The 23432-nt window shown below is 41.3% G+C and overlaps 1 long non-coding RNA gene across 1 annotated transcript in view; it reads left to right on the top strand.

Annotated features, from left to right (window-relative positions):
• Window positions 1–1648: 1648 nt before the first annotated feature.
• The window catches only part of LOC110739847, a 40983-nt gene continuing 19199 nt past the window's right edge, over window positions 1649–23432 (top strand). The window contains exon 1 of the long non-coding RNA XR_002514930.1: window positions 1649–1894. This is a non-coding gene — a long non-coding RNA (uncharacterized LOC110739847). The remainder of the gene's footprint in view (window positions 1895–23432) is intronic.

Raw genomic sequence — 23432 nt, 5'->3', positions numbered from 1 at the left:
TGACTTTGAAAATTTTTCTTAGCCGTTATCACGGTGGCGGTAATATTTTGGTTATTTCCTAAAAAGGGTTTTATTTAGAGTAAAATGAGTATTTTTAAGAGAAGGGAATTTTCAGGGTATTATAGGGGTGCCATCCACTTGATAAAGGCCTCCTTTCCAGCTTTAGGCAATTGAGACGTGCTAACAACATCATCCCCAAGGACTCTCCAAACTTTCTCAAACCTGTCTAAGAGAAATTGTTTAACGTCTACTGGGATTCATTTGTTTTATCAAACACCACAACATTTCTCCATCTCCACAACCACCAAATTACAATTGCAAAGTATGTTAGCCATATCTTAGGGGACATGTCATTGCGGTGCTGAACCTTGATATTCCTCACATCAATCTATTGTTGGAGAGAACCTGTATGAAAATCTTTAGCATTTGATGGGCCACCAACTTGCCTCCACACTTCTTTTGCTGCCTTACAATCCCCGAGTACATGTAGCACATTTACTTCTATTTCTACGCAAAGTTTGCAGCAAGGATTATCGCATAGAGAAAGTTTGTGTCGGTTAGTATTGCACATTATTCGTTTGTGCATTACTAACCATAGAAATACTTTGATTCTTTGTTGAACTCTCAGCTTCCAAACAAGATCCCACGAACCATCCTCTTGTTCAGTTATCTCCTTACGGATAATTGTAAGGGCACTTTTGATGGTGAATTTTCAAAAGGTCGGCCTACACTGCACAAGCTCATGTGTCACTGTGTCGGGCTTGCATGTCAAAGAAAATTTCACTAATTTTAGTGTGCTTTGTTGTGCTAATCCATATTGTGTTATTATGCTTCTCCCAAATAAAGGCGACTCATGGCCCAACACGCACATTTATGTGTTGTGCCATGTCGTACTATACTTTTTCATGCTAAGTTGCGTCATGCCTTGGGTTGGGCCAACCCATTCTCATCTTTATGTATTATACTGATGTTGTCAATTGTCAATATTCTACTAACTTGACTCAGCGAGAATTGAATAAGTTAGAATCCGTACGTTAATTAGGAATCGAAAATCGATCGATCCAATTATATTCAACTTGAAACTGAACCAACCCGAATTTTGTTGAACCATATATGACCTAATACCTAATATTAAACTAACCATAACCTATAATACCCGAATCGTTTACAACCCATGAACCGTTTAACCTTTTACCAAAATCATTAATAACTAGAAATCATTTCAACATGAGGAAAACCCAAATATATCGTCTCATTTAACTTATTATCCATTAAACCTGTATTATACTTCCTTATATTAGTTCTTTTTTACCTGAACCGCTTTGACTTTTACACTATTCATCAGCCCTCTCTTGACCGTCTTTTGTGAATAATATGTAAGGAAAAATATATTCATGTGGGATAAATTTGAATTCGTCTCATTAAGTACTATCATAATATATAACTTTTAGAATTTTTACTTATGGAATTTTAAAGTTATTTATCGTTAAAATTTTGTATTGACAAACGTGATAAAAGAAACAGGTCAAGTAAAAAAGAACAGAAGAAGTACATACTTATTGAAGTACTATTGTAAATTTGTAATGTTATAACTACATGATCTACATCTAGTACAATTTACTTCATAGGGCTCAGCTCGTCATGTTAAAGACACATAATTAGGCGACCGTGTTAAAACCCGCCTCATTTATTCAATGGACAGATCTGACCCATTTTAACTGGGCGAGTCAAGGCTTTTAATGAGGCTCCAACCATTATTCTAATTGTTGTCAATAAGAACAAAAAAAAAACCGGATGAACGTACCTCTCTCTCAGTTCTCCATTGAAGCGCACTTGACGCTCTCCATTGAAGCGTCTTCTAATACTTGTATCCCCCGTTGAAGCAGCTTCTGAGGTAATTTGTTGTTTCTTTATGTAATCATCATATCAATTTCACAACCTAGGGTTTATATCTTTGATCTAATTTGATTTAATCGTCAGTATAGTAAATTTAAGGTTTGAACATTTAAACTTGGTTCTAATTACTAACTAGAGAAGAAAATTATTAGCCTAATCTGATAATTGAATCAAATATGCATTTTCTCCCTAAAATTAATGATCTTATAATTGAATCATTTTTGGTTGCTAATGTCTTGCAGAACGAACCCTTTAATGTTAGGATTGAACTATGAAATCGAAACTAAGCTCAGGGACGACCCTTTTGATTGTTATTTAATAAAAATTGAATCAAATGTGCCTTTTCTCCCTAAAATTATGTGAATTTTCGAGCGTGATTTGATAATTGAATCAAATTTGATAACTACTAATGTTAGGATTGAACTAAGAAATTGAATATCAATTTTTGAATGTCGGGGTATCTGTTTGTTTCTGGTGTATTCAGCTGGGTAAAAATTATTTTTCTAAGGTTTTTCTATATTTCCTCCATTTGATATGGTAATTAGTGTTGTAGTACTACTAAGTAGTGGTAGTGCTTTATTTCTCTGTGTTATGGGCTTTGGCGACTAAATAAGGTGATCAGACCTAGTTTAGGCAGCTTTGCATTGCATATGCTGGAGTATACAACTTCCGTAATTGCTAAAATACTTGAGCATGACTATTAATGTATCTGAATTCCGTGATCCTGGGTCGGTTGATAGCAGTTGGAGAATCTGCTTTGCATCCCTTCATTATTCGCCAGGGTTCATAACATGTAAATTTTTTATTTATACATAAAATCATTCTTAGGGGGTGTTTGGTATAAACATCTTAAATGAAACGGAAATGATTCAAATAAGTAGGGGAAAGGGTAATGATAAACTTTACCTTTACTACATGTTTGGTATTCTAGTGGAATGGAAACAATTTGAGTAGATTGTGATTGAGTAAGGAAACGTATTTTGTTTCCACTAGTTTGTCAAGGGTAACAAATTAGAGGTTTTTGTTACCTTCTGAAAATGGTATTTTTTACATTTAACCCATACCAAACATCTAGAATTGGAAACAATTAATTGAATCTGTTTCCTACATCTAAAATTACTATACCAAACACCCCCTTATTGCATACAATAGAATCTTTTCACTAACTATTAGATGTATAGGTATGATCATTCACTTGCAAAAGCACCATATTGTCACTACATAACTTGCCCGAAGAGCAACCTTTTGGCGGAGATTACATAATGGTCCAGACACTATAGAGGAGCTGATTGACCGACATTTGGTGAAAGAGAAACCATCATATGACGATGATGAAAATGAGCTCTTAAATCGACAACGACTCACCAGCACTCGACGTGAGGCATTGGGTCTATACAGAGATATACTCCGTGCCACACGACTCTTCTTGTGGCCTGACTCTAGAGGGGTGTTGTGGCGAGATATTCTTAGAGAAAATGCTCGTAAAGAATTTGAAGAGGCTCGATTTGAGAAAGATCCTGAAGTAATAACTCGGTTGTTGATTGGTGGAAGAGATGTTGTTCAAGCTGCTCTCGACAAGCTTGCTGAGAAACAAAGAGATCAAATTGTAGGGTTTCGTAGTGACCCGACAATACGCGGAAGGAAACCCACCAAGACCCGCCCCTTAATTAAAACAATTAACAAGCATATTAAACTTAATCAAACAAGATTAAGAACAAGAATTATACCTTTGTCGTGTGCTTCGCTCCCAAAGAGCTCTTACTTCAAAATCTTGAAAACACGAGATCTCCGACGGATCGTACCCTCGACCCGACCCGAGCGTCCTAAGTCTTGAAGGTTAGTCAAGACCCGGACAAAATAACTATGAGTTTTACGAATCAAAGGTTTACTCTTACTTAGAGTTGCCTTTTTAATTCCACTCAAGGTTGTTCATTTCCCAATACCCAAGCTTGGTATTTATAGGGAAATGAACCCTTGAACTTCATTCCCCAACCAATGTGGGAGAATGAATAATTTTCTAATTAGTTTATTTCTAAAATAAATCAATAATTAAATTCAATCACAATGCAACAAGTGTCAAAGGGAGAGAGAAGATTAGGTGAGGACCATGGAGAGGTGGGGGGACCATTGCCTTTCTCCCCAAGGCTTTCCCAAAGCCTTGGTCCCCACCCTCACAAAACCGCCTCAGCCAAAAGGGCTGCAGGGCTGCTGCCAGCTAGCAGTGCCAGCCAGCGCAGCCAGCTAGCACCAGACTGCCCAGCAGCCTCGCATGCTTGGTGCTGGTGCGTGCCAGTGCTAGGCGCTGGTGCGTGCTGGCGCTGGTGCTGGCCTTCGCATCCCACGCACCACACGCATCATCGCTGCACCCCTTCGCACATGCTCGCACACCCAGCATGCGTGCTGCTAGCGAGCCACGCATGCTGGCCCTTTTGCCTCGCCAGCCACACGCACCATCCTCGCAGCATCCCTCGCACATGCACTAGCTACGCACCATGCACACTAGTCATGCACAGCGTGCATTGGCCTCGCACCACACGCACACCCACGCATCACACAGCAGCCTTGGTGCGTGGTGATGCTGGGCTGCTGTGCGTGGCCTAGCAATATGCTGGCGCCCAGGCCCTCGCACATGCATGGTGCGCTGCTTGGTGCTGCCATGCGAAGGCTAGCACACAAGCCAGCACGCATGCTGCGATGGGTTGCTTGGTGCGCCTGGTGCCTGCGATGGCAGCGATGGTGCCTAGGCATCATGTTAGCACGCTGCTAGCTGCGATGGTGCTCCTAGCGCTTGTGGTGCTTGCGATAGGCAGCGATGGTGCCTAGGTATGATGCTAGGGCTGCGATAGCGCCTAGGCATGATGCTAGAGCTGCGATAGGTTGCCATGGCGCGCCTAGGCTGCGATGGTGCGCCTAGCACACCTAGTGTGCTTAGGCTTGCGCCTAGCCATGCTAGGTGCATGCTAGCCTGAACTAGCCTAGCATCCACATGGCTAGGCCAGTGTGGTGCTAGGGCTATGTTCGTACTTGTTGCTTTGTGATTTCGCGACGCTCGGTCTCAACGCCCTAGGATCGATATTCGACGTCTGTATTCGTAAAACTCTGCTGACTCATTAAATCCTTTCGGATTAATTCTTCGTCTCGGATCGGTGATTCGATTAGGTTCGACCCGAAGGGTTCAGTTAAGATTAAGCTGTAACATCAATTGTACATCAATATTACTGATCGGAAGTGGCCTCCACCTAGGCATTCCAATCACTTGACCTTACTGAAGAATTAGCTCTGTAATAATTCTGAACCCTTTATCGGAAGAATACACTTGTTGGAAGGACACCATTCCTTTCAATCTCCCACTTGTCCTTCCGGACAAGTGTGCATACAGTGTATAACCCATTTCCTATGTCACTTAATGTTTCTTAGTGAACTATAAGGTAAGATTCTTTGCCATCCTTATTACGTTCAGAAGTGTTTCTCGATCTCCGAGTTCGACTGTCAATAAGCAGATGATTTCTAAAATCCATCTGAGCACGGCCATGCATTTTCACAGTCTCGCTCTTCGAGCGGCCTTGTAAACAACAAAACATTTTCCCTATTGTTATTAGGGGGACAATCCCAGTCTTGTATTATAAGTTCCTCTTACTAAGAGGACATAGTCTCCTGAGTGTTCTCGTTATGATCCCCAGTTACGGCAGATGTTAGGAAACATCAAAGAGTCTAGTACTCAAACAAGAAAACTTCACAATACTCATGGTCGGAGGAAACAAATTCCGATAGTCATAATGAGAAATGTATTTATGACAATTTTAAAATTTCTAAAAATACTCTCATAGGTCTTATCCAGTACAGTTCCAAACTGTGCCTGTGCAAATGATTTATGACCGTCACGTCCTCGCATCACAAGAAACGGTGCTGTAAATTATACTACACACTAATCTATGGCGGTCATCAATCGTCCATCTGTTAGATGACCTCGATTAGGGACAATTTTCGATTTAAATATTCAATATTCACTTAACAGGTGTTTCTTTATCCAAGACATGGTCTTGATACCCTGTTTTGAATATTTCCGTAAATCGAATGGACTCATTATTTAATTCTAAACCACAATTAAATAGTAATGGAGTGAATGATAATTTTGCAAAAAAATTAATTACTCCATTAATGAATGGTTTGAATACAGTGTCTTACATTAAATATCCTATTTAATTAAAACACATGTACAGGGAATTTCAAAGCCAGTCTCCAACATGCTTGATTCCCATCGCCTCATTGTGCTTGTTGTGTTTCACTTGAGGCAGCGGTTTAGTCAAAGGATCGGCTACATTATCATCTATGCCAATCTTACAAATTCTGATTTCACCTTCGGATTTCCATTCCCTTATCATGTGAAATCGCCTTTGCACGTGTTTGACCTTCTGGTACTCTCTCGGTTCCCTGGCCTGAGCGATAGCTCCATTGTTATCAATCATGTATGCCATGATATGTACAAGGCCAGATGTATCGTATGCCAGATCTATCGGCCCCTTGATTGAGGGTACAACACCAAGTTCGCTAATGAACTTGCGAATCCAAACAGCTTCCTCGGTAACTTCTGAAGCGGCCAAGTACTCGGCTTCAGTTGTAGAGTCTGCAGTGGTGCTCTGCTTGGCCTTCTTCCAGCTAAACGCTCCTCCATTCAGACAGAATATGTACCCTGACTGTGACTTGAAGTCGTCTCTGTCAGTCTGGAAGCTAGCGTCGGTGTAACCTTCAACAACCAGTTCTTTTTGGCCTCCATACACAAGGAATTTATCCTTGTTCCTTTTCAGGTACTTAAGGATGTTCTTGGCCGCAGTCCAATGCGCCTCTCCTGGGTTCGATTGGTATCGACACGTTGCACTTAGGGCATACGATACATCTGGCCTTGTACATATCATGGCATACATGATCGATCCGATTAGCGAAGCATATGGGATCTGATTCATTCTTTCTTGCTCAACAGGTGTCTGTGGACACTGTTTCTTGCTGAGAGTTATGCCATGGGACATGGGTAAATGCCCTCTTTTGGCATTCTCCATGTGGAATCGAGCCAGTACCTTATCAATGTAAGTACTCTGGCTTAATCCAATCATCCTCTTAGATCTATCCCTGTAGATCTTGATGCCCAATATGTAATATGCCTCTCCTAAGTCCTTCATTGAAAAGTACTTTCCCAACCAGCCCTTTACGGACTCCAACAATTTTGTGCTGTTTCCAATGAGAAGTATGTCATCGACATACAGGACTAGGAATGCAATATCACTCCCACTGACCTTCTTGTATACACAAGATTCATCTGGATTCTTGATAAAACCAAACTTGCTAATGGCTTCATCAAATCGCAGATTCCAACTTTTGCTGGCTTGCTTTAGTCCATAAATGGACTTCTTCAGCTTGCAAACCTTTCCAGCGTTTCCTGGATCGACAAAACCTTCTGGCTGTGTCATATACACAGTTTCTTCCAAAATTCCATTAAGGAAGGCAGTTTTGACATCCATTTGCCATATTTCATAATCGTAATATGCAGCAATCGCTAGGACGATCCAGACGGATTTTAGCATTGCAACTGGTGAAAAATTTTCATCATAGTCAATCCCGTGGACTTGTCTATAACCTTTTGCCACAAGTCTAGCTTTGTATATTGATACATTTCCATCCTCGTCTGTTTTCACTTTGAAGATCCATTTGCAACCAATAGGTGTATAACCCTCGGGCAAATTCACCAAGTCCCAGACTTGATTTTAAGACATGGAGTCCATCTCGGATTTCATGGCCTCTTGCCATTTTGCAGAGTCGGGGCTCGTCATAGCTTGCTTGTATGTCGCCGGCTCATCACCATCCATGACTAGGATGTCCTGATCATCGGTTAAGACGATACCGAGGTATCTGTCTGGTTGAGATCTTTGCCGTTGCGACCTACGAAGGGTAATCGGTTGAGCATTTTCATTGTCAGTTTGATTCTGACCAATCTTTTTAGATGCTTCCAAAGCTTCTAGATTGTCAATTTTGTCAGGTAGACATTGTTGCTCGTCCTCTCGAACTTCGTCGAGTTCGATTTTCCTCCCACTTGTCATTTTGGAAAGGTGATCCTTCTCCAAAAAGACACCATCACGAGCAACAAATACTTTGTTCTCGGATTTATTGTAGAAGTAATACCCTTTGGTTTATTTTGGATATCCCACAAAGAAACACTTATCCGATTGGGGTGAAGTTTGTCCGAAATTAATCGCTTGACATATGCTTCGCTTCCCCAAATCTTGAGAAAAGACAACCTAGGAGGTTTCTTAGTCCTTAATTCATATGGAGTCTTTTCAACAGCTTTTGACGGAGCTCTATTCAGTGTTAGTGCTGCAGTTTGTAGCGCATGTCCCCAGAAGGAGATAGGGAGTTCACTAAGACCCATCATTGATCGAACCATGTCTAACAAGGTTCGATTCCTCCGTTCGGACACTCCGTTCCATTGAGGAGTTCCGGGAGGTGTCAACTCCGAAAGAATGCCATTTTCTTTCAAGTGATCGTCGAATTCATGGCTCAAATATTTGCCACCTCGATCCGATCGAAGTGCTTTAATTTTCTTGCGAAGTTGATTTTCAACTTCTTTCTGAAATTCTTTGAATTTCTCAAAGGATTCAGATTTATTCGACATTAAGTAGATATAGCCATATCTACTATAATCGTCGGTGAAAGTGATGAAATATCGGTAACCTTGTCTTGCGGGTGTGCTCATTGGTCCACAAACATCCGTGTGTATTAGACCTAATAAGTCACTTGCCCTTTCTCCCAACTTGGAGAATGGCTGTTTTATCATATTTCCTAATAAGCATCCTTCGCAATTTTCAAACGACTCTAAGTTGAACGAGTCAAGAACATCTTCTTGAAGAAGTTTCTTGATGCGCTTGATGTTAATATGGCCAAGACGACAATGCCACAAGTAGGTTTGATTCGACTCGATGGTCTTAGTTCATTTGGTATCATTCCTATTTTCTTTGTGTAAAGCATGCAATTTAATTTGAACATATGTTTAAAAGATAATCTTTGAAACAACTACGTTATAATTCTTTCATTTCAATCATCTTGGTGTCCAACACCATTGATCAAAGTATTGTTCAAAAGCATGATAAAACTAGAATTAGTTTTAATTACATCTCAAAGACAAAATGGTGCATGCAAGCACGACCGAAAAACCATCTTCGTCGTCTTCTTGCTCTTGCACCAACACTTGTTAAGCTTCTCACTTGGTTCCTGAAAAGGCAACATAGAGTGAGTCATACTTGGTATCCAATACCTTATGATAAGCTTAATTCACAAGTGTTTAGGAAGATACCTGAGGTAGTCGGAGTGTTCCCCTCTTCCTTGAAGAGCATGCATTCTCTCTTGAAGTGGCCTTGCCCGCCACAATAGAAGCAACGCATCTTAGCCTTAACCTTGAAATCCCTCTTTCTTGACGGTCTTTTGGTTGCCCCAAATGAGTTGGCTCGGTGAAGTAGCTCCACCACATTCTTTAAGGAATGTGTCTCCTTTGATTTAGAAATATATGCCTTTAGCGCATCGTATCCCGAGTGGAGTGAAGTGAGCATAATATGACTAGCCATTCCATCTTCTAGTGGAATTCCGAGGAGTTCCATGTGCTTGAAGAGCTTAGTCATTCTTGCCACATGGGGTCGGAGGGGCATACCCGGTCTCAACTTGGTGTTGCAGACTGTAGACCAAAGATGGTACCTCTCTTTCACAAGACAACCTTGATCCGATGGCTTTACATTCATGTCTGTAAGTGACCTAGTCACTTCAAACAAGAGTCCGTCGTTGTTGTCGTTGAAACTCTTAGAGAATCTCAAACCGACAACATCCCTTAGTCCTCCAAGGAACAAGTCCGGGAAGGAGAATGGAAGTTTTTCTTTCCATTCTTCCGGGATGGATTTAGCCATGAGTTGTGACACTAATTTGCAATCTCTTGACCATGCACAATAAGTTTCGTCACTCAAGAGTTTCTTGGAACAGAGGGTTGGGAGGGAAGTATCCAGAACATACTCTTTGGAAGAACTCCGGAGAGTTCTCCTGAGTTCTTCTTCCCATTCTTCAAGGTTTGTTAAGTTAAGCTTGATAGCTAACTTTTCGGGGAGTTTCGGGCACATATGGTTGTTGTTTGAGTTACTTGCAAACATGGTTCTACAATTGAAAGAATTTGAAGTGAAAAACCAGTCATAAATCAATAAGTTGAAATTTAAAATGTTCATATTCAATCTTATTGAGCATTTTATTCACGCATTTAAAATGTCCCTTATGGGCGAGAATAAAATGATTCCGAGATCCCAAAGATCAAGAAATGGTTAAGCATGCTTTGGCTTGTCTTAATCATTAAATATCTTAAGGTAAGCAATCTAATTGCTAATAGCTCCAAACTACTCTCGGTTTGATAAAATGTCGCATCTAATGCATTCTTTGACATTTTATCTCTTTTGCCACGACATCTAAGGACTCCTTACTGATATCGTTGAGCTTAACCAAGACAACTTGTATACCTAGTATACCTTACGTTCCTAGGGAAGTAGTGATGCCTCGCTTTGGCGTAATCCATCACTTACGCGCATTAGTTCGGTAAGTGTTGTTCTTGGAACGACAAATTTTAGCTCAATATTATTAAGGGACCTAGGGTTTCTATGTTGGTTGATTTAAGTGAACTTAACTAATCGTCGCAACATAATAGAAATCCTAGACATGCATCTAGCAATCATATATAATAACAATATATAAGGCATAAAATAGATGCATTTGGCAACTAGCATGACCCCTTGAAATCTTCAATTTCCATGGGTCTTCATCTTGGCTCGTCTTCGTCGAAACGCCGTCTTGAGACATCTTGACCAAAATGAAATAAAAGAAGCTAGCTAGAACGACTAAGATTAATCTAATAGTACAAAAATACTTAACGGTTCGCAGACCGTATTTAGATTTACAAAAATACATAACGGAACGCAGTCCGTATTTTCTATCCTAGTCGGGCCCCACTAGTTGCCATTTTCAAAGACCTATTTTGAAAACAATCTTCCATTCACCCATTCACTATTTGTGAATGGCCCATGCAATTTTACGAAATACATAATTAAACACGCAAAATTAGTAACTAACTTAGGTGGTTAATCCCATTAACGCGCCTAATTAAAACTAGTCAAAGTTGTTTAATCCATTATTTCTAAACGCAAAATGCTAACGCACTTAATTAAGCTCCCACTAAATTCCGCATCCGTACTTAATTAATCCGATTAATTAAGTCGGCATAACCCAAAATTGTCAAAATTTTGCAAAATCGAAAATCGAGGTTTTTAACCTCGTTAAATAATTACATAAATAAATTTAAAACGGCAAAATTTTCGCAAAATCATAGCTCAAACTTAAGCAACAAGGCCCCATACTATGATGCATGGCGCACCATGGCCGCTAGGCAGTAGTGTGCTGGCTGGCTGGGGCTTGCTGCCTCGCTGCCCAGCAGCAGCACAAGCTCGCCAGTAGCTCACGCTTCACACGCACTAGCAGCATTGAAGGGGCTGGACTGGCGCTTGGTGCTAGCATGCTGCGCCCAGCACAGCACACTACGCTGGCCAGCACCACGCATGCCTGCACGCATGCTGGCGTCTGGCAGCAAGTGGGGCTGGCTGGTGCTTGCTACCACGCTGCCCAGTAGCGCCTTCAAGCACCCAACAGCCAAGGCCACTGCCCAAGCCCAGCCATAGCACCCCTCGCCACACAGCCACGCAACATTGATGCTTAGCCATGCGCGCACCATAGGCAGCCTACATGTGGGCTGCTAGGCAGCCCGGCTAGCCTTGGTGACGCTTGCGGTTTTGCATCGATTTGCGTGCATTTTACTCGGAATTTTTTTTAACTCCGATTTGTGTGTGACAATAATTAATTCTAAATTATATTTTAGAATTAATTTGAGGGAAAATAAAATAAAATAAAATTAAGTCCTACTTAAATAAAATTTATTTTATTGGTGCACAAGCCTAAATTATCCAAAATTTCAATTTTGAACAAAATTAGTTCTAACTTTATGCTTAAAATAAAATGATCTATGTCCATAATTAATCTTGCCAATATGAAAATTAATAATGGGTTTGACAATTGGGAGTTGGAAAAATAAATTAACCATCCAATGATAAAATTTTCCAACTTGCATACTTGTGTAAAATTGTCAAGATTACCTCTTCCAATATGAAGATTAATCAAATTTTACTCACAAGTAATTGAACTTGATGGATTTTAATCAACCAAACATGAAAAATCCAAACTTTGTTCAACATGGAATTTAGGGTTAGGGTTCCAATCATTTAAACCTTTAAAGATTAGAAGTTTAACATTATAGGAACTTAAAATTACAAGATTACAATAAGTTTTCCCACTTTATTGCAATTTATTTGCAAAATTTGTGAAAAATAAGTTTATGTGAAAAATGGTATATCAACTTAAGCACTAATAAAAACTCCATTATTATGCTTAAGGATATTTTAAAACCAGTAGATTAGTGATGCAAATGTGCATTTAATCAAACCTTGTAATGCTTGCATTAATCAAGGCTTAAAAGAATAAAATTTTTCGTTGAAAAACGAAAAACCCCAGAAAAATTGGGTTTCTGGTTTGAATTTGGCTTCTGGACAGTCCTAAAACGGTTGAATCTGTTCCAGAATGTCGATTCCACCCAAAAATCACTGTTTTGAACCAAAATCTGGGTTCGACAGCCAAATCGAAAATAAAATCGAGTTTTAAAATTAATTAAAACGAGTATCTAATCTAATTAGAAGAACATGAACCAGAAAAATAAATTCTTTTAAAACACCTTAATTAAAAAATAATTGTAAAAATTAAAAGGAGCGTGGCTCCGATACCGCTGTAGGGTTTCGTAGTGACCCGACACTACCAGAAGGAAACCCACCAAGACCCGCCCCTTAATTAAAACAATTAACAAGCATATTAAGCTTAATCAAACAAAATTAAGAACAAGAATGATACCTTTGTCGCGTGCTTCGCTCCCAAAGAGCTCTTACTTCAAAATCCCGAAAACACGAGATCTCCGACGGATCATACCCTCGACCCGACCCGAGCGTCCTAAGTCTTGAAGGTTAGTCAAGACCCAGACAAAATAACTATGAGTTTTACGAATCAAAGGTTTACTCATACTTAGAGTTGCCTTTTTAATTACACTCAAGGTTGTTCATTTCCCAATACCCAAGCTTGGTATTTATAGGGAAATGAACCCTTGAACTTCATTCCCCAACCAATGTGGGAGAATGAATAATTTGCTAATTAATTTATTTCTAAAATAAATCAATAATTAAATTCAATCACAATGCAACAAGTGTCAAAGGGAAATAGAAGGTTAGGTGAGGACCATGGAGAGATGGGGGGGGGACCATTGCCTTGCTCCCCAAGGCTTTCCCAAAGCCTTGGATGTCCTGCGGGAAAGTTATGTCACTAAGTTTGGGTCCTCGCCGGCTGTACCTGCAAACAAACCGAAGCTCCGGGGTTTCGGAGTTTCGCCTCCGACGATCAAGTTAGAAACGGTCGAAGTGAAGTAAATGTGCGGAAAGTAAAAGTATCTTCTCGGATCTCGAAATCTGGTGTTTTCTTTGATATGATGTGAGGGAATTGAGTGTGAAGTAATAAAAATGAATGTCCCCCAAATTGGGGTAAATCTCCCTAATTATAGGGTCATGGGAATTAGTGCTCCCTTTTCTAGGTCATCAACCTAGGTAAATGTGCTGCGCCGTTTTTATTGCGTTCTCGAGATTTGGGCCTTTGAAGGCCGCCTTTTTCCCTGATGATTGGGAATGCCACGTGTCAACTGGTGATTGGTCCTTTTTGGACCTCTCCTAGGGTGACACGTGTCCCCTTAGGATTAGGCCACGTGGCCCAGGTATTTTTACCCAAATTAGGTTACATGACCGGTTGGGGCTATTTTGAGCGGATCGGGTATAAAGGTTAGATTATTTAAAAAATAACCCAAAGGTGGGATTATATTGGGCGGACGCCATAAAAGGTGGGATTCTTCCGGACAGTTTTTCCAAAAAAATAAAGGGAAATTCTCCTTGGTACTCTTGTTGTTTTTAAATTTCTCTTTGGTAAAATGCAAAAAACTTAATTATCTTTGGTAATCATTAATTATTAAAATATATGAACTATAACATTAATGATATCCTTTAATTAAAACCTTTAACTTGGGTTTTTTTTTTTTTTTTTTTACTTTTTAATAATTAAATTATTTTAAAAATACCAATTTAAAAAAAAACCACCATCCCTCCCTACCAGGCATCAGCCCAGCACCCACTGCCCTCTAACGCCCAGTCCTGGATTCGACACTCCGTCGCTGCCCAGGCGCCACATGATGTAACAACATCCTCATCCTATCCTCGCGGTGGCTGCTTTTGAAGGTGTCGCCTTTCTTGTGGGGTTTGTATCATCCGCTAATGGTAATGATAAAATTGGTTTAATTTATCCTGATTCTTCATCTGGGTATTTAGATACTAAAAATGGGGTGATAAATCCTTCAAATACTATGATTTTGGGTTCAATTAACAATAATAATAATACTTATCCGCATCAATTTGACATTCAGGGGAAGCGGGGTTGGGTGGTTTGTGGGGAAAGGGACATAACAGAGGGAGGAAGCTGGTGGTGACCGGTTTGGTGGGCTGGTGGGGGAAGGGGTGGTGGTTGTTGTAAAAAAAAAAATTGTTTTTAAAAACATTTTATTATTAAAAAAAGTAAAAAAAAAACCTAATCCTAGTTAACGATTTTAAGTAAATTATATCATCAATGTTATAATGGATTTATTTTAATAATTCATGATTACCAAAGATAATTAAATTTTTTGCATTTCACCAAAAAGAATTTTAAAAACCACAAGAGTACCAAAAAGAATTTCCCAAATATAAAAAGTAAAATACAGAGTTGTTGACTTTTAAAAGGGTTAGAGATTTGAGAAAAGGATTAGTTATACTTCATTAATAATATTAGATGTTTGGCCTACGCCTTCACAATTATTGAGTGAAGAAGGGTGTTCGATTTTATGACAAAGGCATGATTTTAAGGAATTAAATTATGGTTTAACTTGTGGTGATCACTACTTGTTTAGGGTAAAAATACCCCATCACGTGGTCTAATTCTATAGTGACACATGACCCAATGAAAGGGCAACACGTGTCCCAATAGAAGATGACACATGGAAAAACATAAGAGCACCTTAAAAAGAGAAGGTCTCCTTACATCAGGAGGCCAAATTCATGAGATAAGCGCTAAAACGACGCCCTTTTAGGACACGTGTCCTAACCTGATTGTGCCACCAATCAGCGCCCACCATTCTCGGTCATCAAACCCTAAAGGGCACACATTCCCACCCCTATAAATACCTCATCATTAATGATGGGAGGGGTGGATTGAGACATATCATAAGAAAAGGCATAAAAGACACTTATCTCTACTTTCTCTCTCTAAATACTTTCGTTTCCCGGTTACTAACTTGACCGTTGGAGATGAATATTCCGTCAATCGGAATATTCGTTGTTTTGCAGGTGTCTATGGCCGTCTGGACATATTCACGACCTGTATCCCGAGGGATTCCAAAAAACCCCGAAACATTTGGTGCTGTCCGTGGGGATACACGTCTCAAATGGCTAAAGATGGTCAGACACCCGGTCTTGGTCATGACAAATATGTGGAGAATATTGAAGTCAATATCAACAGTAATGATTCTCTGACTGCCTCATTCCATGAGGCTGAGGATGCTCCTATAATGGCCGACTCCTTACAGGCTACTTTGGCCAAGTTCCGAAAAGAAGGAGAGAGCACCAAGAAGAAACCCCATGGAAAGGCGGCCAACACTGAGGATGCGAGAGCTACCTCGTTCAGGAGGCAGCCGAGGTCCCCCAAGGGTGCCTCCAGAATTGGTCGAAGCTCATTGAGATATCAATGTCGGCTGGGGGGCAGAACAGGCAGCCTCTCAGGTAGCCAAATGAGCTGTCCCAGCGCTTTGAGGATGCTAAAGACTATCTCCGGCATAAACAGTAGAAGTGAGCCCAGTCCTACTACTTTGACACTGCTTCCACTCCCACCATGCTGGATGAATTCTCATACCACACCCTTTCCAAGCATACCAGCTCGGCCAGGATCAGCAGAAGTCAAGCTCATTACACTTAAACTCCAATTCCCTCACCTCAACCGCCTCAGTTTCAAGTTCCCCATAATTATGGTGGAACTCTACTGCCTACTCCCGTAATGTACAACCAGTACGGGCAATATGTGAAAGGAATGGTGTCCTTCCAACAAGTGTATTATTCTGATAGAGGATTCAGAATTATTAGAAAGCTAATTATTCATCGAGGTCAAGTGATCGGAATGTCTAGCAGGAGGCTGCTTCCGATCAGTAATATTAATGTATAATTAATATTACAGCTTAATCTTGACTGAACCCTTTGGGTCACACCCCAATTGAGTAACTGATCCGAGGCGAGAATGAATCTAAAGGATTAGATGAGTCATTAGAGTATTACGAATAAAGACGTCGGATATCGAGCTTAGTGCGTTAAAACCGAGCGTCATAAGTCGAGTCGAATTTAAAATTCGACGAGACGAGAAATCAAGCATATGATAAGTTCAAGCTAAGCCACAGCCTCGCATTGGCCTAACCATGCGAGTGTTAGGCTAGCATAGGTCAGCAATCGCATCGCATGTCCATGCCGCAAGCCAAGCATGCATGTGCGTGCTAGGCTTGCTAGCCGAGCAAGCTTGTGGGGCTGGTGCACCTAGCCGCACGCAAGTTAGCAGCTGGCGCACCATGCGTGCTAGCGTGCTAGCATGCTGGGCTTTGCACTTGGCCACACGTAGCAGTTGCTAGGCAGTGCCCAGCATACGCAACGTAGTAGCAGCGACATCCCGCATAGCGTGTGTGGCCTGCTTGCTGTGCGCATGCATATGCGGGCTGGCTGGCAAGCCCAGCCTTGGTGCTAGGTGCCAGCGTGGCAGCCTTAGCAGCCAAGGCAGGCTGCCAGCCAGCTCATGCGTGGTCACCTCGTGCATAGTGGGCACCCGATTTTTGGTGGATTTCTTGGGGAGCAAGGGGAGTTTGGTCCCCCCTTGTGGTCCTCACCTAACCCCCTTACTCACCTCTTGACACTTGGCGTTTGTTGATTCGCTTGCATTACAATTTGATTTTTGAATTAAAATAAATTGAATAAAGTGTATTTTTACCAACTCTCCTACATTAATGGGAGATTGGAATTCAAGGCTCCCTTCCCTATAAATACCCATCATTTGGGATTGGGAAGGGACATTTGAGTTGTGAATTTTAAGGGATCTCCAAGAAGAGAATACCTTAATTCTAATACTCTAAGTTTTCTTGGTCTACCCCCGTCTAATCTTCGGAGTAGGGACCGTTCAGGTCGGGTCTCGAGGGTGTGAGCCGTTGGAGGCTTACGCATTTGCGGAACTAACGCTTTCAGGTACGAGCTCTTAGAAAGAGCGAAGCACACGTCAAGGGTAAGATCGTCTTTTCTTCTTTCTCTCTCCTTGTTAATTAATTATGTGATTGTTAATTAATTAATATGCATGTTTAGTTACTTTAACTTGTGTGCGGATTTTGGGAGGGTTTCATTCCGCGTACTGTCGGACACTACGAAACCCAACAATATGGCCAGCCATACGACCAGGTGGCTTTCCTAGCTGGACCGGCTGCTCAACCGCAGCCTATTGATTTGCAAATGCGCTTGTTGATCCTAGGTGACAAGCTGCCTCCAGTTTCTCAAGAAATTCTCAACTCTCCCTATTAAGCCAAGGTCAAAAGTGTACTTGTGGGTGCCTATGATGGTACAGGAAACCCTGAAGAGCATATCTCCTCGTACCGAAATTTGATGTACTTGCAAAATATGGATGATGCTACAGTGCAAATGCTTCCCGGCCACTCTCAAGGGTGTGGCTCATGACTGGTTCAACAGTCTGCCGGGCGGGTGCATGAATTAATTTACAACTCTAAGTTTGCTGTTTGTTAGGAACTTCTCCTACAATATACTACCCCAGAAAACTAGTCTTAACTTGGCAACTATTGTCCAATTAAAGAATGAGGGGCTGCGTGTCGGGTTTTGCTGTGTCCGACACCGCACGAAAACAAAACCCTAAAAACCGGATTGCATGCACAATAATTACAACATAAACAAAAGCATGCAAATAAATAAAACACGAACATATAAAGAGAAGAGAGAGAAAGAAACTCACCCTAGACGCGTGCTTCGCTCACTCAATGAGCTCGGACTTGAAAGCTTTAAGCTCCGCAAGTGTGAAACCTCCAACGGCTCACACCCTCGCTCACCGAACCGAAACCTGCCCCTACCCCGTAACTTAGACGGGGCTAGACCAAAATTAACTTAGAGTTTACGAACTAAGATTTTCTCGCTTTTGGAGATCCCTTAGAGTTCACCAACTCAAGTGAGTATTCCCAATTCCCAAGGTGGGTATTTATAGGAAAATACTCCCAAGAGTTTCCATCAACTATCCATGTAGGAGAGTTGGTGAAATGAGAAAGAAACTAATTAATTTAATTCCAAATTAAATTAAATAAGCTATGCAATAGTCAAATGACAAGTGTCAACATGAGGGAGGGAGTAGGTAAGGACCACAAACCCATCCTTGGAGAGCAAGCATAAACCCACAAACCCCATGTGCATGGCACACCCCAAGCCTGGTGCCTCAAGGCATGCTGCGCTTGCATCCTTGGCCCTCGGCCGGGCCTACCTCGCAAGCCCAGCTAGCTACTAGCGCTTGTGCTATGGCGAGCTGGCCTCGCTGGCTGGTAACGCACGCAAGCGTGTTGGGCTAGCAGCCTTGCTGTACGTAATGGCGTGATGGCTAGCACACTTGCTATGTGCTTGCGGGCTAGCGCTGCTAGCTAGCTTGCCCGACAAGCTCGCCCAGCCAGCACACAAGCGTGGCTGCTGGGCTTGCGGTCAAGGCTAGCGCATGGCTAGCAGCCTTGCTAGCCTTGCACGCCTAGCCCTCATTTGGCTAGGCCAATGGGAGGCTAGGTCTTTGCGCGTTGACTTGTCATTTGACTTATTTTCTCGTCTTCTCGATTCGTTAGATCGACTCGACGTTCGCCTCTCGGCTTTGACGATCTAAGCTTGGAATCCGACGTCTTAGTTCATAAAATCTCTATCGACTTATTTAATCCTCAGGATTTATTCGTCGCCTTGGTTCGGTTACACGATTGGGTGTGACCCGAAGGGTTTAGTCAAGAGAAAGCTGTAATATTAATTACTCATTAATATTACTGATCGGAAGCGGCCTCCAGCTAGGCATTCCGATTACTTTACCTCACTGAATAATTAGCTTTTCTAATTAATTTCAAACCCTCTATCGGAATAATTCACTTGTTTGAAGGACACCATCCCTTTCAACCTCCTACTTGTCCTTTCGGACAAGTGTGCCGTTTGTGTATAGCCTATCTCGTATGTCACTTTATGTCTCTTCATGAACTATAAGATAAGATTCATCGTCATCCTTATTACGTCCTGAAGTGTTTCTCGATTGTGAGTTCGACTACCAATAATCAGATGATTTCTAAATTCCATCTTCGAGAGGCCTTGTAAACAACAAAGACATGTTTCCTACTGATAATAGGGGGACATTCCAAGTCTTGTATTGTTAGCTTCCTTTACTAAGAGGCCCTAGCCGCCCGAGTTTTTTTCCGTAAGAGAATTACCCCAATCCCTAGCAGATCAGGCGTGCTCAAGGCTTTTTTCCGCCAACCTCGGGATGCTTTACTCCTAACCCCACATGGTTCCGAGACGGAGCTTAACCTGAGTCTCGGTTAAGAACGACAATGATCTACGTTTCGCACGGCGCACGATTCCATGGATAGTTGCAAAGCCTTAATTGAAGACCTTTTAGTGCCGTTTCGTTCGGTCCCCAGGGTCTTGTCCTTCCTTATCCCTATCTATCCTATGCTCTTCGCTAGCTGCGCCTTTGCTAGGCAGCATGTGGAATGGCCGAGAGCAGATCTTTTTGGGATGCTGTCCTTTATGGGTGCTTTCTCTTGATATAAGCAGATCAAGATGGCCGAAGAAGACCGAGAGAAAACAACGTTTATCACCGTCTTCTTTATATAGTTATCTAATTATAGAAGGGAATTTCTATCTTGTATTTTTCCGGCAGGTGATAGATCAATAAGTTCATCACGTTCGAGTGCTTCTGTCTTCGAGCCAGTAATGACCCTGATTCTATTTTGAATAGATGGGTTAAGTCTACTTTTAGTAATGAAAAATCCTTTTTGAGTGCTCATAGGGACCAGTGACGCTGCTGTACTATAGTAAATTCACGGAGAAAGGGCCGGTCGAGCTATTTCATAATTGTACGGCTTCTTGCTTCTTGCGTGCTCTATTTACTTTAAAAGCGGATTCGCCGACTTTGACTTCTAGGCCTGAAGCCTTCTCTTCTCGCTCTTTACCATGAAACCGGAGCAGGAAAAGTTTGGTGCTGGAACGTTGTGAGAAGAGAATAAGCAAAATCTATTGCATAATCAAAGTAAGAGTCAAACGCGACCCCCCAACCCCACGGGGTAGAAGTTTACAAAGGATCTATTTAGTAGTGTAGCCGGTGATTTACCGGCCCTTTCAGAACTAATTCACGAATCAACTAAAAGCCCCTCTGGGCATTTCTTTCTGTGTGGGACGATGCCGCAAGCAGAGCCGGGCGTCTTCCTCGTTCTTCGCTTTTTCCAGCCCACTGACTTGTCCCCGAATCCCAGCTGCGTGTTTTCTAGGGTTTCAACGTTTGATTCAAAGAACTGCGCTTAGCCCCCCCGCTCATGAAACGGCTTTGCTGCCCTCTGGCGAGCTCTTTTCTTTTGTAGCAGTTTTGAGTCGGCGGAACCATTATGTTTTGCCTTTTCTCCACAGTCTTACTCGGTGGAGCCATTTTTTTTTTGCTTCGGAGTGGAAAGGGGCGTGGCCAAAACATATAAAGATCGGCGTAGTCGCTCATAGGGGCATATCTATCCGGATAGAGATAAGGACAGGGATTCCGGCAGGTAGCAACATGTCCGTGGTATTGGAAGAGCTGCCTGCAAGCCCTGCCCCACTCCCGTTGACACCAAGGTCGGCGACTACATACCTTCTGATTTCAGGTTCTGATAAAGAGATTATTGAGACGGCTTGGTGGCCTCTTCGGTTGCCAATTCAACGTTCTCCCCCCAATTTCTCCTCTTCCTGCTTGTCAATGAGCTTAGATGGATCAAAGATTTTTACCCTTGCGCCCTGTGAAAAAGCAATGACAGCTAGCGAAGAGCGTAGGATAGATAGGGATAAGGAAGGACAAGGCCCTGAGGACCGAACGAAAGGGCACTGAAAGGTCTTCCAATCACTAAGAAAAAAGAAATTTAAAAAACTATCTAAGTAAAGCTTGCGTGCGGATGTAGTTAAGTTTCTGACTCTATTGGTCATAGTTTCCTGCAACTAAGCCAAGCTCTACTTTCGTGGGCGACTCTCGTGACTTCCTTTCCTACTATGTCTAGCGCAAGCTTATGAAAGCTCGGAATTTCATTCGACTTCGTTCAACCTTGATCTTCTCATAGAAATACAAAAACGTATTGCCCACTTCCGGTTCTTTTGATCATAAAAAAGTGACAGTCGAAAATTTGGGTAAGATGAGAGCTATCTTTCATGCGTGTGAAAGTAAGGTCTTCCCTTCTTCGTACCCGGGCCCTGTAAACATCGTCACACCCTGGGAATTGGTTTCGCCCGAAGCCTCGAAAATGCGAGCTTTCTATCTCACTTCTTTGCTAGCATGGTTGTATGTGCTAAAAATCCGGTACATTCCGTTTTGTTTCCCATGCTAGTCTTTCGCACGGCATCATCACTGCCCACTAATAAGCTTTCTTCACTAAGAGTTGTTTTATCAATATCCGAATTTAGAATCTTACTTTTTCCCCCTTTTCTTCCCGGTTCAATATTTTTTTTGAAGGTCTTCGTTTCGAAAACTCTAAAAATGCCTCGTCGCTTCGGTGAATCACTAGATCCACAAGCACTTCAAGTCTACCAGATAGAAGATGATAGAGGGCCAACTATTGGAAGAGTCAAAGCTCTTAGGAATCTTAGTTTTCTTCCTTTCTTCCGTCCCTTGGGACCGCTCTGGTTGACTCGTATTAGCCTATGCTTTATTACAGCTATCGCTATCTCGTTATAATCCCCTTGTACGGCAGACGTTTGACAACATCAAAACAAACTAGTACTCAAACAAGAGAACTTACAATATTCATGGTTGAGGAAAGAGGTTCCGATAGCCATAATGAGTAATATACTTTTGACGATTGTTAAATCTCTTAAAGTATTCTCATAGGTTGATCCAGTAGTTTTAAACCAATACCTGTGCAAATGATTTATGACATTCTTGTCCTTGTAGCACATGAAACAGTGCTATAAATCATACTACACACTAATCTCACTCAGTCATTAGTCGTCCAACTTTCAAATGACCTCGATTAGGGATAAATTTCGATATGACATTCAATGTTCACTTAATGGGTATATCTTTATCCAAGACTTGTCTTGATACCCTATTTTGAATGTCGTCAAATCGAATGGACTCATTATTTACTTTTCAACATTTCATCTTATGTTAAATGGTTTCCCCAAATGTTGTAAGAGTAATACTCTTTACCAAACATTTATAGAAATCACACCCATATCAAATGTGCTTGTTTTCTTTTATGCAATTGTAAATGTTGTGGTTCACTTATTACATAGGTTTAGTTATGATTACTTTGCAAATCTGAGGATCTTCATTATCAAAAACTTTTAAGATGATAAGATTCGAGAGTGCTATGGATTATATGTGATTTAGGATTTTTTGTCCAAGTGATGGCTCCCACTCATTTTCATGATTTGAGATCTTCAACTTGACAACCTATAATCATCAAAGTTCAACAAAGAACTATCCATTTAACAACTTCCTTATTATTGCCTCTACGGCAACAATGTTCTCAACATATATTTTAGTAGATTTCCTAATGATGCTTTGATTGGATTTTACCCCAACTAGATCACAATGATTTGGATACCCTAATCATTTGTTATTATGGAAATTTACCTTAAATTTCCGCACAATATACATGGACATAAGTTCATGTTGCCATTCTCAAGCCACGACACGTTTTAACCTCGTGCTTATAAATGGCTTCCTCATTAAGGATCTAATCCTTGCCGAGGTTGTGCTTGCAACATCAATACTCAAATTATATTTGTTTCCACACATCAAGAACTCATCCTTTTACTTAACTAAGTACTTTGGATGTTCTTGATCATAATCTAAAGATCCATTGCTTAGATTCAAGGTGATTGGTATTTTATACTTTTCATGCTTTAAGCATGCAGGTCATGTGACGATTCCGTATCGTAGCATACATGATGGATTCAATTGTAGAAATATTCCCAATTTCATCCCATTCACGTAACTTTTAGCTCATCCAGTTCTACTGAGCCTTGCTA

The sequence above is a fragment of the Chenopodium quinoa genome, unplaced genomic scaffold, assembly GCF_001683475.1.
Source record: "Chenopodium quinoa cultivar QQ74 unplaced genomic scaffold, ASM168347v1, whole genome shotgun sequence".
Lineage (NCBI taxonomy): Eukaryota > Viridiplantae > Streptophyta > Magnoliopsida > Caryophyllales > Amaranthaceae > Chenopodium > Chenopodium quinoa.
Note: the sequence above shows the minus strand (reverse complement) of the source record. Positions and strands in the feature narration are given on the sequence as shown.